This window comes from Neopelma chrysocephalum, unplaced genomic scaffold (assembly GCF_003984885.1).
Source record: "Neopelma chrysocephalum unplaced genomic scaffold, ASM398488v2 Primary Assembly neopelma1_65b, whole genome shotgun sequence".
Taxonomy (NCBI): domain Eukaryota; kingdom Metazoa; phylum Chordata; class Aves; order Passeriformes; family Pipridae; genus Neopelma; species Neopelma chrysocephalum.
In genome coordinates, this window is record NW_020897723.1 from 4,092,008 (window position 1) to 4,108,519 (window position 16,512).

Below are 16,512 nucleotides of genomic sequence, written 5' to 3' on the forward strand. Positions count from 1 at the left end.
GAATTATATCTGCATGTGCCTGGATGAATAATGAATAATGAGCTAAAACCTGACCCATCCCTTTGCTGTCCTGTCTGTGCTGGGGTTTTATCATCACTGCCACTCTGCTCCTCTCCCACTATCACCTTCTTGCCCCTCTCCCACTGCCATCTTCTTATGAGCTCCCAGTGGTTCCAAGGTTTTTAACAGTGACATGACTTACATAGCTCCCTCTGGGCCCCTTTCTGACGCTGAATCATTAATGCATTCATCTGTTTTTTATATTTCTAAATAGAAATAGACATGATTGGTGTGGATGATCAATACTCTGTTCTCTCATTCCTCTCAGTTCCCATCATTTTAGAATCTACTCTGCTTTTAATCTTAGGTTTTTTTTAATAGGAATTCATTTTGTGAAGAATTTGACACTTCATTATGGCAGCCCCACGCTAATAGATTTAATAATTCATATCTGCATTGGTCACTTTTAACTGATATTACACATTCCAGGGCTGCTCCATGACTCTATATTCTTGTGAGCCAGGAACAGCTTTGGCCTTCCCTAGTGATCTCCTGTTGCATTACCAACACACAGGGACCACATCTGTCAAGACTCCAAATGTGGCCTGGAAAAAGACTGAAGATGTCCCTACACTGATCTTGAGAGCATTACAAAATAGACTGTAGGTGAAGAGTGAAACCCAATACGCTGCTGCTTAGAGCAAGACGTAACAGAGCCACCAACACAATCCAGCAATAAGCACCCAGACATGCTGGGAACACAGCCTGTGCTGTGCCACAGCTGCAGGGCTGTGACTTATCCTTAGAGCCCTCAGAACTGTCCTTCATGGCACAACACAGGGCCAATGGGATCGGTAATCCTGGAACTAGTTTGTCACAGCAGAAGAGTGAATGCAAGTTCCAGAACAGACTGAACAGGTTGTATTTCTGGCTGAGTTCATAAATTATTACTATCATTTAATTTACAAAACATTTTTGGCAGCTGACGGCCTTTCCAGCATTGCTGTTGGTGTGGGATCACGTTACCCACCTCTGAAACAGCAAGAAGCTGCTGTATGCAGCTGGTTGATGGGGGAGGCACAGAGCAGGGATATCATCTCCATCCAACCCGCAGCAGGGTCTCAGACACAATGCAAACCACCATCGTGGCACCCAGCCTGGACATGCACCTCCCAGCCTGACCCAGCCAGGACGTGGACTGAGAAGGCCTAATGGCAGTGACTGGTCAGCACTCTGCAAATCCATCCAGAGCCTGGACCTTCTGCTGCTGCAGGGCACACACCAGGAGAACTCACGGCTTTTCTGATCACAGACCCACCTGGGTAGTGCACCCAGCTGTCCAGCCTGTGAAGTCAGAGCAATGCAGTGTTAACACAACAAAGCCCAAGCTGCCAGTGCTTGGGCACATATGGAGGCTACAGTGCCCTTGCACATGCTGAGACCACGTGCCACCATGGCACTCAAATGCAATGGCCAGGCTTTACCACACAAGGAGAAGCACTTTCATCTTGTATGAGCCCTTTGGATATCGACTTAAAGGAGCAATTCAAAGGAGTCCCAGTGGTCCTCAAGAAATAGGGACACCCATGTATGAGCAAGGACAAAAATGAGTGCTGGGTGTTCTTTGCACATCAGGAATAGCACTTCTACAAACCATCACATGGGACTTTACAAGTTTTTCTTAAGCACCTCTCCATAATCTCTGCAACCTGGACAAGCAAAGAGACTCAATGGCTACAGAGAACAAGATGGAGAGCTCTAAGGCTGGCAAACACCCTGTCCTCTTGACAAAGAGATTCCTGATGCCAAGTAGAGTATTCAAGGGAATTTTGCAACAGGCATACCAAAACACAGATTCAAGACAAAAGGTGACAAGCACTAAGAGAAAATAGCTTGTCAGAAATCAAGTGCCAATCTGCACTCTTCCTGTACTCTGAAGACTCATCTGAGCCAGCACCACTTCCATTACTGCCATGCAGGTGCCAGATGTGCTCATAATTCATCATGGACACAGCCATGCAAAGGATTTAGGTCTGTTACTAGGGCTGTGAAATATTCTGCACACTCACCTGGGGTAGCCCAGCAGCATAATGCACTTGCCCTGGCCAAACCAGCCATGCTAAAGCCTGCTCAGCACAAGCACCTGCAGTGTGCTGTGCAATTAGCCTGGGCTGCTGGGCCTGATGAAAACTCCTCCATGCCAGGCATGGCAGCATGGAGCAGGTTCAGAGACTGGAGCAGAGGCACTTGAATGCATAAAAGCAGCAGGAAACAAAGAGACAACAGGCTGGAATGAGCTCCACAGTCCCCATCTTTGAGATGAAACCCCATGCTTTTATAAGAGAAGCATCTTTTCCTGGCAGGCAGCCTAATTCTTGCACAGATCTCAGCACAACAGCTCCTAGTTTTACTCCTTGTAACTGTAGTGAGTTCTGATTTACCCCTGAACTCTGTCATTTCTCTTAAAACCACCTGTCCTTTCCATTACCATTATGTGCCTTGCAGCAGGGCTTCTAGCAGAAAAATTTGTATTGAAAATATGGAAGTTCACAAAATTGAGTTCAAGCAGCCCAGACAACAAAGGCAGATGACATATTTGCTGCAAATTCCTTAGAGAGATAACTACATCTCTTGCTTTTATGGTAACAGGAAAACCTGAACAAGATATTAATAGCTCCTTTAATCATAATTACAGCAGTTGCCCTTCTCTTTTCCTGAAATGAATGAACACATTGGTAGTTGGCCCTCAAACCCTCCTTAGCTGAATTAAAATTGCTCTCTACTGGACTTCAAACCAGACTGAACAAAGCCTGTGTTTCCTTTTGCTGTTGCTGTAGTAAAAGCTTAATGACAAGGGCTGCTCCTCTTGGCACAGGAATTTGCTCCACATACAAGGTTATAAACCAACCCCCTGTTCAGCTCACCCACAAGGAGAAAGCTGCATAAGCCAGACAGCCCTACCCCGCAACTCTCACTTGGTCCCGAGGGGAATATACTGTAACCTAAGAGGTCTTTCCCAACTTTTACTTTGGTGGCTTTGGAAGGGGCATATTTTTACCCTAAGTCACAAAGAATCTAGTCCTATCTATAAGTATAATGGCAGAACTGTCTCTGTCCAACACAGGGGCAGCTTCTGGCATCTTCTCACAGAAGCCACTCTCACTGGCCCCCCGCTGCCAAAGCCTTGCCATGTAACCCCAACACAGATACCTACAGGATGACACAGTCCACTCCACCTATTCCTCTGCTCTCTCCACAGCAGGTCATGGAGGAGAACATGGGACCCACAAGGTAAGCAAAGGGGCTGAGAAGTGGATCACACACGTTAAATGCCTTTAACTGATGTACACAACTCTGGCACTAGCTCCCTTGTCATCTAACTCCAGCAAGTATTTATTAATGAAACCCTCCAGATTGCTGATTCATTTGATTGTTAAAGCTTGTGGAACTCGTACTGTTATTATTCATTGTTATTAATGTTCACAGCTCAGCCTCTCTCTTTCCAATATGCTCCACAGAGGAAATCGAAGGCTGAAGCCAATTGTTGCAGTAAATGAGTGATGGAGGTGCCGGAGGACAGGACAGAGCCCGTTGCTCTGGGACTGGGGCAGGTTTTTGGGAGTACGTTGATCTTCATGCACAGGGACTGCAAAATGAGCAGCTGTTTCAGGTGGGTTCTCTGGTCTGGGCACTGCTTCCTCACTCAAGGCTCCAGGCAGAATCACCCTAACAAAGCTGTTGGTGCACAGGAGCACTGACCCAGGCCAGGTTCTGATCTACGTGCAGAAACAGGTCTGAGGTCAGCAAGAGCGTGGCTCCTGCTAGACAGGTCCAACACAATGACCCAGACAGATGCTACAGGCCACGTGCACAGTCTTATGGAAAGCACATCTCCATATGATGGCACGGACTGAGGAAAAGCAGCACTGGTTAACCTCTGGAAGCTCTCTCCACTCCTCTGTGACTGCTCATTCCTCACCCAAGGCCTAGGAAAACACCAGCAGGGCACACAGATGGTACCTCAGAGCTCAGGAGTGCAACACCCCAATGTGCTGTGCCAGCAGCAAACAGCACACTCCCTGCTTCAGCACACTCCCTCTCCTTCCCTTCTCCAAGCCTCCTCCACCTTTCCACAGCCTCTGTGCTACACAGTGTTTGCCCATTCTTGCACCACATATATACTCCCCAGGCCAGGATGGTCCTGCTCCTGCCTGTCTGGTAGTTGGAATGCTTCTAAATCCTCAGCAGCATTCTCATGCCAGCTCTCCAGAACAATATATTTGTTCATGTTATATCTTTGGAGTCTACAGAGCTGTCACATACCATGTTCAACCCATTATTCATCTCAAACAGAGAATTCTGCAAAGCAAGAGGAAATAAAAGAGAGTTTAATACAGCTTTACTAAAATGGAATTTGCCAAAGACTCACAGAAAAATGGATTTAATTAGGGCTGCTAATGGAGAACAGTTTGTTCCTGTGATTTAAAGCAGAAGTTAGATAGTGTCTGTAATTTCAACATTTTTAAATTATATATAGGGGGTTATTTCTCATTTCTACCTTAATTATAAAAATCCATCTTTATGAATCACAATTTTGAGGCAAATAAAGCAAAGGCAGCAAAAATGATGTTTTAGTTAATAAAACTTTTAAGAACTCACCAAAGAAGCAAAAGACACTTCAGCATGAATAAAACAGACTTAACATAGCAAATCGTAGTTGCAGACAGTCCTCTGGATGCTACTTAAACACTAGGCTATCTGTTAGAGTTGCAGGCATTAACTGGCCTAACATGCTCCAGCTAGTAATTCCAAATTCCAGAATTTTCTGCCACCCATTCTCCCATTCTTAAATTGATTGCTGTCAGAATTTCTGACTTGCCTGCAAATTGTTTCTCCATATTAAAGGGAATAAAATGATAAAACCATGAGCCTCCTCTACAGCCTAACAAATGTTGCTTTTGTGAAATTCCTCCTGTCAGCTGGCTCTGACCACATGACCTAAGTAAATGAGTCCCAACACTGTAAAGCACTGATTAATTTAATTACCAATAGCCCAGATAACTGGTGAGCAAGCTGGGCCTAGCTGCTGTCACTGCTGCAGATTCTGCACCCACCATAATGCATTTTAATATTGCACCTTAGATCAGAACGGAATCAATGAGTGAAGTTCAAATGTGGCACATTTCCTGTTTCTCTGACAGCTTATTTCATGGATCACAGGGACCAAAGTACAGTTGCTTATTCAACAGAGGAAAGAATGAATCAATTTTCATTCTTTAACACACTGTGTGACCTATTCTCTGATGTTCTATCCTTTACAATGGCTCCAGTCTTTTCAAGACCTTCAATTTTGTCAGATAGAGAAAATTTAAAATAATGACAAAATGCCCTGCCCTAGGTCTGCTTCCAGCTGACTGACTGCTCTGCTGGTAATAAGTCCAAATGAAAGCTATTATGTCACTCAGGTTGAATTAAACAGACAAACTATAATCCTAGATCATTAAAAATGAAACAATCTTCTGGAAGATTTCTGTGATCTCACTCCAAGTTCCCCACGAAAGGTGCTGGACACCACAGAGATTCTGATCCTCATGGGCTTCAGTTTCTTCCCCTACTTCAGAACATGAAGCAGTAACGTGACAGGACAGCTGCTGACCCTCACACTGTGCTGGAGCTCCTGTGCCTGCCAGCGCAGTGGGCTCAGCACAGGGCACTGAGGAGAGGTGCAGGGCCCCCTCCCAACCTGCCATCCCACAGAGCCCACCACGCTGAGCAAGGACACCACAGCTCTGCTGCTCTGCTCACCTGCCAGACTCCCTGAAGTTGCAGATAATATTACAGTTCTTTAGGTACTGCTAGTTTGGGCAGAATTAACAAACTGATATGGGTAATTTTGCAATTTCAGTGTAAAATCTTTTTTTTTCATTTAGAAATATGCCAAGGTATTGTGGTTTTAAATACCCTCTGTGTGCCTTGTGTTTGTCTTCTTTTATTATTAATCCCAGTTCACTGGTGATACTTGCATTGCTCCTGTCATTTATAACTTGGTTTCAGCTTGCACTTTCTTACTGTAATCATTTTTCAGATGAGGAAGATCAGATTCTGCAAAGGAGAACACAGCACAAGGGCGAGTGCTGTGGGCACCCCAGGCAGGTGTGGGCACCACGCTGACACCCCAGAGCCAAGGCAGCAGGGCTCCCTGCAGCCGTGCTGAGGGCAGTGTGCAGGAGCCTGGCACCAGGACAGACAGGCAGCTGAAGTACCAGACAGACAGTGAACCAGAAAGCATAGCCTGAACTAGAAACCCTGGAAAGGACACACTCAGAGACCTCCAGAGGCAAAGAGGATCTCTGCCTCTACTTTCTCAAGCTCTCCCTCTCCTGCCTCATACTTTATGACTGACCCCATGAGATTTGCCTGGCCTTAAGACATAAAGGTAATAAATCAGGCCTTATCAGAATATTACCCAGACGAAACGCACATATCACAGCCAGCTTTATTTGCTTTCTTCTCTGCATATCCACTAGTTCAAATATAGGGCTTTCAAAGCAGTGGATTTAACAAATATCAGTACTTCAGGGCACGTGGGCAGACAAATTGCTTTTTCCATTTCATAAGATGAATCTGAGAAGAGCACGGGTCACTAAATGGTTGCAACAAATGTTCTAGTGTTTAAGCAGGCCATGAGCTGTTGCTAGTTTGATTTGTTTGCCCTTGGTAGATTAATTTTCCCTTTTTATTTTCCTGCCTTTTGTGAAAGAAGTCCAGGGACCCATCACAGCTCGGGACAGCCCAGCACCAGCAGCTGTTCCACTTGCTGCTTTGGTCTGGAAGCAAACAGGACACTGGTGTTTGAACTGTGAGCTCTGCAGTATCTGCCATCCCTGTTCTCACCCAGCCGGGAGCGTACTGCAGCTACACAAAACACCTGAACTTCCCAATGATCAGGTTTTAGCACAGTTCTGGAGGATGGTGATGCGGGATGAGGGAGGCTAAGGGATATGGGAGGCTGAGCAGCCAGCAGCTATTATACAGTCAGCTGCTGCACAAATGGAGTTGGATGAGGTTCACCCGATCAGCTTCGGGTGCACAAATGAGAACTGTGCACGCAGAGCTGGGCACATGCTGCCCACAGAGGTTACACACTGCACCCCTGCCACCAGCACCCATTGGAGACAACTGCCTACTATGCCCTGAAGAAGTAATGTGTACAATGGAGCTCTAACAAGATCTTTTCCCTTCAAATAGTGTACAAATTAACAGTCAGCAGCATTTGAAAAATGGCCCTGATCCCTGTCCACATGGGGAGTTTGTTCCCAGTGCAAAGTGCCAGATTATGACAATGATACATACTTCAAGTGGGTGAAAACAAATGAATAACAACACCCTGACAGTAGTGCTGTTCCTGAGTGCTTAGGAGCTAGGTAAAACTGACAGTGCAAGATAAATATGGCACTGAGATGAGATGTTGCAGTGCATGGCTGGTCAGGGGAATCCAAACTCACTGGCCTTTACAGATGGGTTAATTCTAAAGGCTGCATTTGATTCTGAGCAATAGTTGCTCTCTGAGCAAATAGGGAAGGCTCAATCTGTGGGAGGACTGAGCCACAGGCAGTAGTCCCATTTGTGAAGGAAGCATTGGGTGGTCCTAGAAACAAGGGATGTGAGTTTGCTTGTTGCTTCTGCATCCCCAAGTGTAGGCTGACCCCCTGCCCACCCCCAGAGGGTCCAGCCAAACACGGGTGGACAACTCACCTAACAAGACAGTGAGGAAAGGGGGACTGTCCCCAGCCAGAGGCATCCTCAGCACACACCAAATGTGCACTAGCTCGTTTTCATAGCATCGGAATCATGAGGTGCCAGGGAAATTATTTGCTCTCAGGCTGACAGAAGAAGGGCAGTGTGACCCCTGAATCGCATGTGGCTCTTTACCTGGAATGCTGTGGAGTCCAGATGTACTCAGGGGTTTCAATAGAAGGAAGGTTTCAAGGAAGGCTTGGCCTGCTGCGGCAGGCAAGGATCACGCATTCCTTGAGACAACACAACTGCACTTTGTTTCCACTCTATTCCCTTCAGTATAAACGCAATCAAGGGCAGATCTTGTCTGTCCTCAGAAGATATGGAGCAGGTCACACATACCTGTACCTCTTTCCAGCAGCAGAGATTTCAGATCGCAATACCCTCACAGTGCACGAGCCTGGTGAAATCATGGCTGCAGTGATGGCAGGATGATCTCTGAGCTTCTTACCCCAGGCACTCTCCTCCCCAGGAGGAGCCGGTTCCTGTAATTACAAAGTGGAGCCATATCAGAGGAAAACTAATCAGCTTGCTGGATGCCAAAAAATTAAATATTAATCTAACTATTGTGAACACAGAAATATTCATCTTCAGATATTTTCTGGCACAAGTGTCAAAATCAGAGTGGAACTAAGGCTTTATTCATTTTCCATTATCAACTTAAATAAAAACAGTCAGAAAAATGGGCAATGATGTGCAGAAACCACTCAGCAGAGATAATTACAGAGTAAGTTTAGGCAGCTAATCACTTCTAGAATATGCTTCAGATTCAGATAACTGACTGGCTTGTTTCCCTGCCTTGTTAAATCAGACAGACTCTCAGCTTTGCCTGATGAGGATGGGACTCCCAGAGTCAGCATCTTTAACTAACAATAGGGCTGTTTGGCAGGCACGGACACTCATCCCCACCAGCCAGCAGCAGGATGGGAAATGCTGTCCCTACATCAGGAGAGAAAGATGCAGCAGAAGCAATGGCAGAAGGTGGGGCAGGCAGCAGGCAGGGCAGGGACAGTGGGAGGAAGGCAGGGCAGAGCAAGGCAGCTCTGGCAGCAGAGGGACAGAGAGCCATAGGCAAAGACTCGTCGAAAAACCAAGGAGTGGCTGCAGCAGGATGGGAGGACAGCTGTGAGAAGCCACAGCCTTGCAGGTGTCCATTCCCTGCAGGATAGTAGTTCTGGCCTTCATGGCACTCACGCTGAGGAGCTCCTGGGGCTGCCCAGGAGCAGCCCCTGCACAGCACTTGCACCCACCCTGCCCAGCAGCCATAGAGCAACTAACCATACTTACACCAACTGGATTCTCCTTCAGGGGAATCACTGTGGGCAAGAGGCAATTTTCCACAGCCCTCCTCAGGCCTGTCAGGCCCAACCCTCCCAGCACTGCCAGTCCACGAGCTTTACACTCCAGTTTCAACACGGGCCTGAGTGCTGCTGGAGGCCGTGGCAGTGAGCAGCAAAGCGAGCTCCCGCTGGGTATGGGGCAGTGAGCAGCAGGGCGAGCTCCCGCTGGGTATGGGGCAGTGAGCAGCTGGGTATGGGGCAGTGAGCAGCTGGGTATGGGGCAGTGAGCAGCAAAGTGAGCTCTCCCTGGGTATGGGGCAGTGAGCAGCAAGGCGAGCTCCCGCTGGGTTTGGGGCAGGTGCTGCTGGTAAAGGGGACACCCACCCGAGACAGAACACACTCGGCTGCACTCTGGGTAATCTGCACTTGCCAGTGCCTCACCACCACAATTACCTTATCAAGAATGGAAAAAACTCCCCTTTATAGTTCTAGTGGAACACCCTTATATTCTCAATCACTAATTTACATGGGTTTTTTCCTTGGAACTAAGGCAGGAATTATTTTTACAACGGCATTCATGCATTCATGTATATTCTCTCTTCTTCTTAATTATTAACTTTGCTGTAGTAAATAAAGGGTGTTTATGAATTCCATCAATCTCAACAAACCTTTTGCATTAAAGTACTGAACTAAAGTTCTTCTAATGAAGAAGCAGTATTCACTTTTGCTTTATTTAAAGGAATTAAATGATAAATATAGTCCTCTAGATGCTCTTGTGCAGTTTCTTAAATTCAAAAGCCTGCCAGAAATTATGCCTGACTTACTAGCTGCTTCATTATAACAGCCTAAAGGATAGGAATGGACTGGAATAAATTGGAAGTTTAAAGAGCCTGCAGGCCCTTCAGCAAGACAGAGGCTTTCAGAGGTGGCAGCAGCTCTGTTAGTTAACATGGTGCTCAGTATTCTGCTTTGCAATGTCTCTGTCAGGTTCTGTCCACCAGCCAAACCCTTCAGCGACGTCTCCGAACGCTGCTCCCGCAGGCTCTGCTCACAGCAGTGCTAGAACTGCTTTGGAGAAAATGTTGAAATTCCATATTTACTTCCCTCAGCACAGTCTGTGTCCAGCCTTTCTTTGGTCATACTGATAGGCTTGTATTCTGTTGAATGCTGGGCTGCACAATTTCCTATCCTTAAGATCCCCCCAAAGTAGAATGCACAAGGGAAGTGCCAGCCACTGGGGTTTTCAGTTTGGTCCCCAAGATTGGCCTCACCATTGAAAATTCATATTTCTAGTGACACACAAACTAAAGCAGTAGCTGTTCCTGGGGGTTACACATCCCAAGGCATCTCTCCCAGCTATTTATAAATGGTATTGCTAAACAGGTATTGTCAGAGTTTCTTCTTCCAGCAGGGTTTCTTATTCTGAAGAATTCTTTTCAGTTTTCCTGAAACAGGCATAGTCTCTTCTGTTTTCTAAATAATCAGAAATTTGTTGTTCATCTTGATTTAAGAAAGCCATGCCCATTGACTATGTGCTGCTTAGGATCCCAAGGGCTCCGCACAAGCCACTGACAGAAGCCAGTGAATTATTCCAGTTAAACAACATAAACAACTCAAGCTTTTGTTGACATAAACCAAAAATGACCATGCTCTCATTGTGAAAGAAACTGTGGTATTAGAAAGCATAGGCTTGACAAGACAAGCTAAAACCTACAGTCCTCATATTCCAGTAGGCCTATGCCATATTAATTATTTATCAAGATGTTTTCTTAAAGTAGTGTCTTTGTGCCTTTAATTTTCAATTCCCTTAATGCTAGGAGGATCTCTGCTGGCAACACATCAAATATTAATAGAGTTAAAACAATATTTGTTTTCCCCCAAATACATTTTTGAATGCTGTCCTCATACCAGTTAGGTTTTTCTGAAACTTTAATGAGGATCTCTGATTTCCTCCAGATTCATGGCTGAGACACAGGCTTGGCTGGGCCTTTGATTTGGCTGTCAGAGCACATGTGGCATCACGTCCTCACACTGCTCATCCCACTGGGGCTGGGGGAGTGATCAAGCAAAACAGCTGTGATGAGGCAGGAGAAACAGCAGCACATCTGTAATTGGGAATTTCAGTTGCTGAGTTCAGAGGTTCTGTTGTTCTAGTGACTGTTCTGCATTTTTTTATTTCGGTAGCTGTCCCCAGGCTCAGCAGAGAGAGCCTGTGCTTCGCTCTGCTTGGAATACTTTTCTCCTAGCAAAGAAAACAACAGTGCAGTTCCTTTAATCTATGAGAGACACGTTTCAATTCAGCAAAAGGATACTTGAAACGTCATGGGTTTAAGAATTTTATGCAATCTCAGCCACTTCTCTCTCTGTCAGGGAGCATATAAAAAATTAAAACCCCAAATACTTCTTATTGCTTTTCTAGGCCCTAATTACAAATACATTTTCACAAGGAGGAGTCAACTTAAGCCTAATATTGTTCAAAATCTCATAATTTCAATACAGTCTTCACTTGATGTGGATTGGTAATTGGAGCTGTGGAATCAATTTTTCCTGTACTTGAAACACCCAAATGAGTATGAAATGTGTTGCATTTGTTCCACGCACATCCACAGTTCTGTACTTTGCTTGGAGTGGAATGATCATTCTGATGTATTTTTTATAACAGAGCAGTGTTTCCTCAGACTTTGATGTTTCACGTACAGAGCTATTATAACCATTTGCCATTTAGGTGCATGATCCATGGCTAATCTCCAAAGCTTTGATGCATGCAATAATTATTACTATTGATGTCATTGCACCATATTTAAAATGTGAATGTCTCATTGTAAGTCTACAGCTAGCAGAAGAGGAAGGCAACCGGTCCACACCAAGACTGGAAATTCCCCGTTGGTAAATGTCTGAAAGAGAGTAAGGTGACATTCCACAGTGAGGCACTGACTGTGCTGGGGGCAAGGACTCCAAGAGCAGGAGGGTGATGTGATGTGTGTGCCAGTCTCTGCACTGAGAACAGCTCTGGGAAATTGAGCACTGGGGTCTCCAGATGCCACATTCTGACAATCTGCTCTTGAAGTTTGACCCTGAACTCAGCCATATGGCATGTTTCAGGCACCTCCTGCACCTAGGGCAAATTTTATTTGTGGCCTGTGTCACAGGCATTCTGAAGCCCAGTATTATTCAAACCATGGTTTCCAGACCTGACTAAGCAAAACACCTGGAAGTACCTCAGAGTTTTCTTCTGCCTTGTCATGAAATCTGGGTCTGGATAGATTGTTAACTGTGACATTGCCATGAGTGTTTTCAATAAGGGCTGCAAATATGTGGGCATGTATTAACACTTTCAGCTTACTAAAAAGTACTTTACAGTAACTCTCTAATTACACCAAAGCAAACTGCATTAATTTTTTCTTTCTTAAATATGTTATCCCAGAGGCGTTGGAGACATCACTGCTGGGCTTGGCCTTGGCCAGCAGCGGGTCCATCCTAGAGACAGCTGGCATTGCCTCCACTGGGCACGGGGAAAGCTTCTGGCAGCTTCTCACAGAAGTTACCCCTGTAGCCACGCCCTGCTACCAAAATCTGGACATGCAAACCCAATCCAACAGTGTGCAATCATGTTCTCTGGCATAACACCAAGTAACACATTAACCCTGGCTCTATGTGCCTGACATTTCCAGCATCAGTCTTGGCTTTCTACCTATTCAAACTTAACCTGCAGGAAGTGGGATGAACAAGGCTTGCTCAGCACCTGTGGCACTCTCCCAATCAGTAGCAGCCCAGGTCTCACTGTTTAAAGCACACAGCAGGAGGAACAAATGAACAAGCCTCGACAAGAGGGAAGCAGCTGAAATACCCACAATGAAAATTCAGTGTTGAAAATGCTCTGAAATTATTTTCATTCTTTTCAGGCTTACATTGAATATCATTATTTTGTATTACTAAACATTCGACTTCATTTTTAAAAGTGATTATAAAACTGAGAATAATGATGATATTGTGTTACCTTCCCCAAGGTGGGCATCAAAGGTAGAAAGTTGTGTATTTAACTCACGAGGCTACAGATGGGATGTAGGTACCCACACAGCTTCTGAGGTCCAAAATGGGACTCTGGAAACGATCCAGGTAACCCTGAACTCTAAAGGAGAGAGGACAGAAAAGATTTCTGCTGTTGCTGCCCTGGTCACTCTGTCAACAAATCAATGAAAGAGCTCAATATCTACCATGAGAGCTTCAAATGCTGCATCATTTCGTCATCCTCAACAAGTTATTAGGCAGCTTTCCTGCCCTTGATTTCAGTTCCAGAGAAAAAGAAACTTCTGAACACTTTGACAACATATTGGCAGAATAGGCTCTGCATAAGATCACCATAACTCCTGCCAGCCTACCAGAGATGGTGGAAAATCTATGGAGAAGTGACTGTGCATCCTAGACAGCAAAAACTACAGCCAGTGCTCAGCAAAGTCACAGAGAAAATGGAGAAAGATGAAATGCCATGCATGGAAAACTGCAGCTACCTTTTGCTACTACCTGAGGCTTTTCATTTTGCTGTGCAATCACTATTACACACACAGTGACTCCCAGCACTGTTAGACCACGGCTTTCTGTAGCCAAACACTGTACATATACACATACACGTTGTCTGTGCCACCAGATATCCCACTGGATGTATTTCTTCAGAAAATCAAAGTAGAAAACAGCAGCTTGTAGAGCAGAAAAGCAAAGCTTGTGATAGAGCAGCAGTGAGACCTTCACCACCTTACTGCACCTGAGTGGTGCTTGTAAAACTGCCCCTGCATCATACCTCCAGACAGACTTCTCATTTTCCCAGAGAGGCCAGAAAACATCTCAGGGCTAGGTTCCCAACAGCTCTCCCCAAGCAGGTCAGGAATGAGACACCAGCACCCTTTCTGTCTACTCAGCCCTCCCTCCTTTTCTGTCCAGGATCTTTTTGGCCAACTAACTACTTAGAAGAGAGTTACATTCTGGGCAACTTCAGGAATAAGGAGCAGTCCCAACTTCTTGCAGCAAAGTACCAGAGTTGCTTATCATGCAGATACACAGAAGAAATACCTGTACAGTATATAAATCACCCGTCATCATCCTCCCCAGAAAACTCATTATTATAATAGTCTAATCATTGTGATAACCAGTGGCATTACTCCTACTAACATTAATTCTGATTAGTTCATCTGGTATTAATTTGGATGTCACAATTATTTCCATGTGATTTTCCAGGCTTCCTGTGTGCTTAAGCCCATCCTGTTTTCTGCTTCGACTAAAAAGCTGTTCATTCATCACCTGTGAGACAGTCAGGCTCTGCAGTCCCAGGATTCGGACCTAAACAATCCCTTCCTTACATTTCCCAGTGTCTTCCTCTTAGTGAAAAATACCCCTCCTCCATGGAAGCTCCTTGGTGTAAGGGATCTGTGTTTTCATTCTGTTATTTTGTGCACATTCCACAGAGCCGAGTTCAGCAACAGTGCTCAACAGGTAACAACCTGTTCACAATGCTGGAGCCACAAAGTGCATCCTCTATGTAGGGTCAGTCTTTTAAAGGGAGGGTGGCGCTGGGGTTTCCTACACCTGCTCTTCTGTGTCTGCCTCTCCCCAGACAGTGGCAGTGGCGGTGCCCTCGGCACAACTGCTGCCGAGAGGCAAATTCTCCTGTAGGAATAGGAGTAGGGATTACTCTACTCATCACAGAGCCAAGAGTTTTACTATCAATTCCTTCAGTGCTCTTTTACATTTCACTAGCTCTGCCTTAGATATGGCTGGAATGTAAAGCAGAACTCCGGGCACGGAGCATCAGCTAACCTATGCTGCCCTCCTCAGGAGCCGAGCACAGCCTGCGCGGGGAACGAGGGGCTGCTTTGCATGAACAGGTGCATCGAGAACCTCATTTTAACAAAGATAAAGAGCTTCTCAAAAGGAAGGGCCTTTTCCACGACACAAAAAGAACTCGTCTTTAGCTGAGGCTCAAGGAAGAAGAATCAGTCTTTCAGGAGGTGCAAAGGGAGACAGAAGAGCAGAGCAGCAGTGGCAGCAGCTACACCCACTGCGTACATCCAGGGGAGCAAACAGCTGGACGGACATTAAGGGTGGCAAACCCATACTCCCTCCTTCACATCCTAATGCAGTGGACAGGACACGCACAGGGACTCCCCAAGGGCACACCCATCACACTCACACCACAGTGAGTTCCCGGCTCGATCACAGTCACAAAATCAAAACACTGGCACTGTCCTACTGAGGTAAAGAACTTTGTAGCTCAGGAAGCAAAGCATCCAGAGACAAAGCAGTTGGTCCACCCAGTGACAGGAATGTTTCCAAGAACCAAAAGGGGCTTGTCCAGTCATAAACTCCTGAAGCAGTTGTGGAAAAGGGGCAAGTATCAAACAACAGGGAGATAGCAATCAAAATACAAACATCAATGGATCACCTGAAGCAGGAACAAGGAGGGTTTTAGCGTTACATCAGTATGGGGAAAAAACAGAAAGTAATTGAGAGAATTTCAACTAGTTATGTTTCATTAAAGAGCTAGAATTCAGCACAATGAGGCTGCATTTGAAAAGTGCTACTCCATCTGCAGAGGTCGTGGTCTGCCAGGGATGCTGTTGCAGTAAAGGGCCTTTAGCTTCTTCCCATGGCACAAGAGGAAAAAGTTAGACCCATCATATCCAAAGCAGCTATCTGGAGGCAAGCTCTGGAGCATTTCAGAAATTGTGTGTTTATAGTCCAATGATATTTAATTCCTTTGCTCTCATCTGCCACCCAGGGACATCTTTGCTCTTTGCTTTTATTTATCACCAAAGTCTATTTTCATTCCAGCCCACAGAGGCTGATGAATGATGTATATTTGTCATTCCAGAGGATCGTTACTTCTGTTGAACCCATTTGTCCCTAACAGAGATGTAAGATGTAGTTCCCTAGGAATTCAGAGGTTATTTAAAGTTCTTTTCCAATATTCAATTTCCCTTTTATTTATTTAGGGAGCTATTTCAGCAGGAACCTTGCTGTTGAGAGGCACCCTGACTTATTACCAGCACTGGCCTCAAAGGTGGCCAGAAGCTGGGGCAGGCGGCAACATTACAGATTAAAGTAGTAATTACAACAAAGAATACAACATTAAATAAAAGCAAAAGTAGCAAAGGCAAGGGAGAAAGAGGAAACATAAACTGAAAAAATACACTGGTGCTTAGGATAATCACAGTGCAGGAAGAGGAGTGGGCTTCTGAGCAAGCACTTCCCAGCAAGACACCACTCACTTGAGTGTAGCTCTCCCATCATGAGCTGTGATTGTGAGGCTGCCAGCCTGGCTGGCATGTCACCTCTCCAGAAGCCATCAACCAGGCCTGCTCTGCTGGCAGGATGGCTCTGGACCACTGTTCAGCAGAAGGGCCTGCCCAGCTGCAGCAGAGCATGGGACTGGTCCCTCCCAGCA

General features: G+C 45.6%; 1 long non-coding RNA gene across 3 annotated transcripts in view; it reads right to left on the reverse strand.

Annotated features, from left to right (window-relative positions):
• Positions 1-16,512, reverse strand: part of LOC113967979 — a 133,617-nt gene that overhangs the window by 104,767 nt on the left and 12,338 nt on the right. For 2 of the 3 annotated variants that reach the window (XR_003534324.1, XR_003534323.1), the window contains exon 2: positions 8,146-8,282. This is a non-coding gene — a long non-coding RNA (uncharacterized LOC113967979). Of the gene's footprint in view, positions 1-8,145; positions 8,283-13,122; positions 13,207-16,512 lie in introns of all 3 variants that reach the window. The other variant, XR_003534325.1, reaches the window with a different exon arrangement.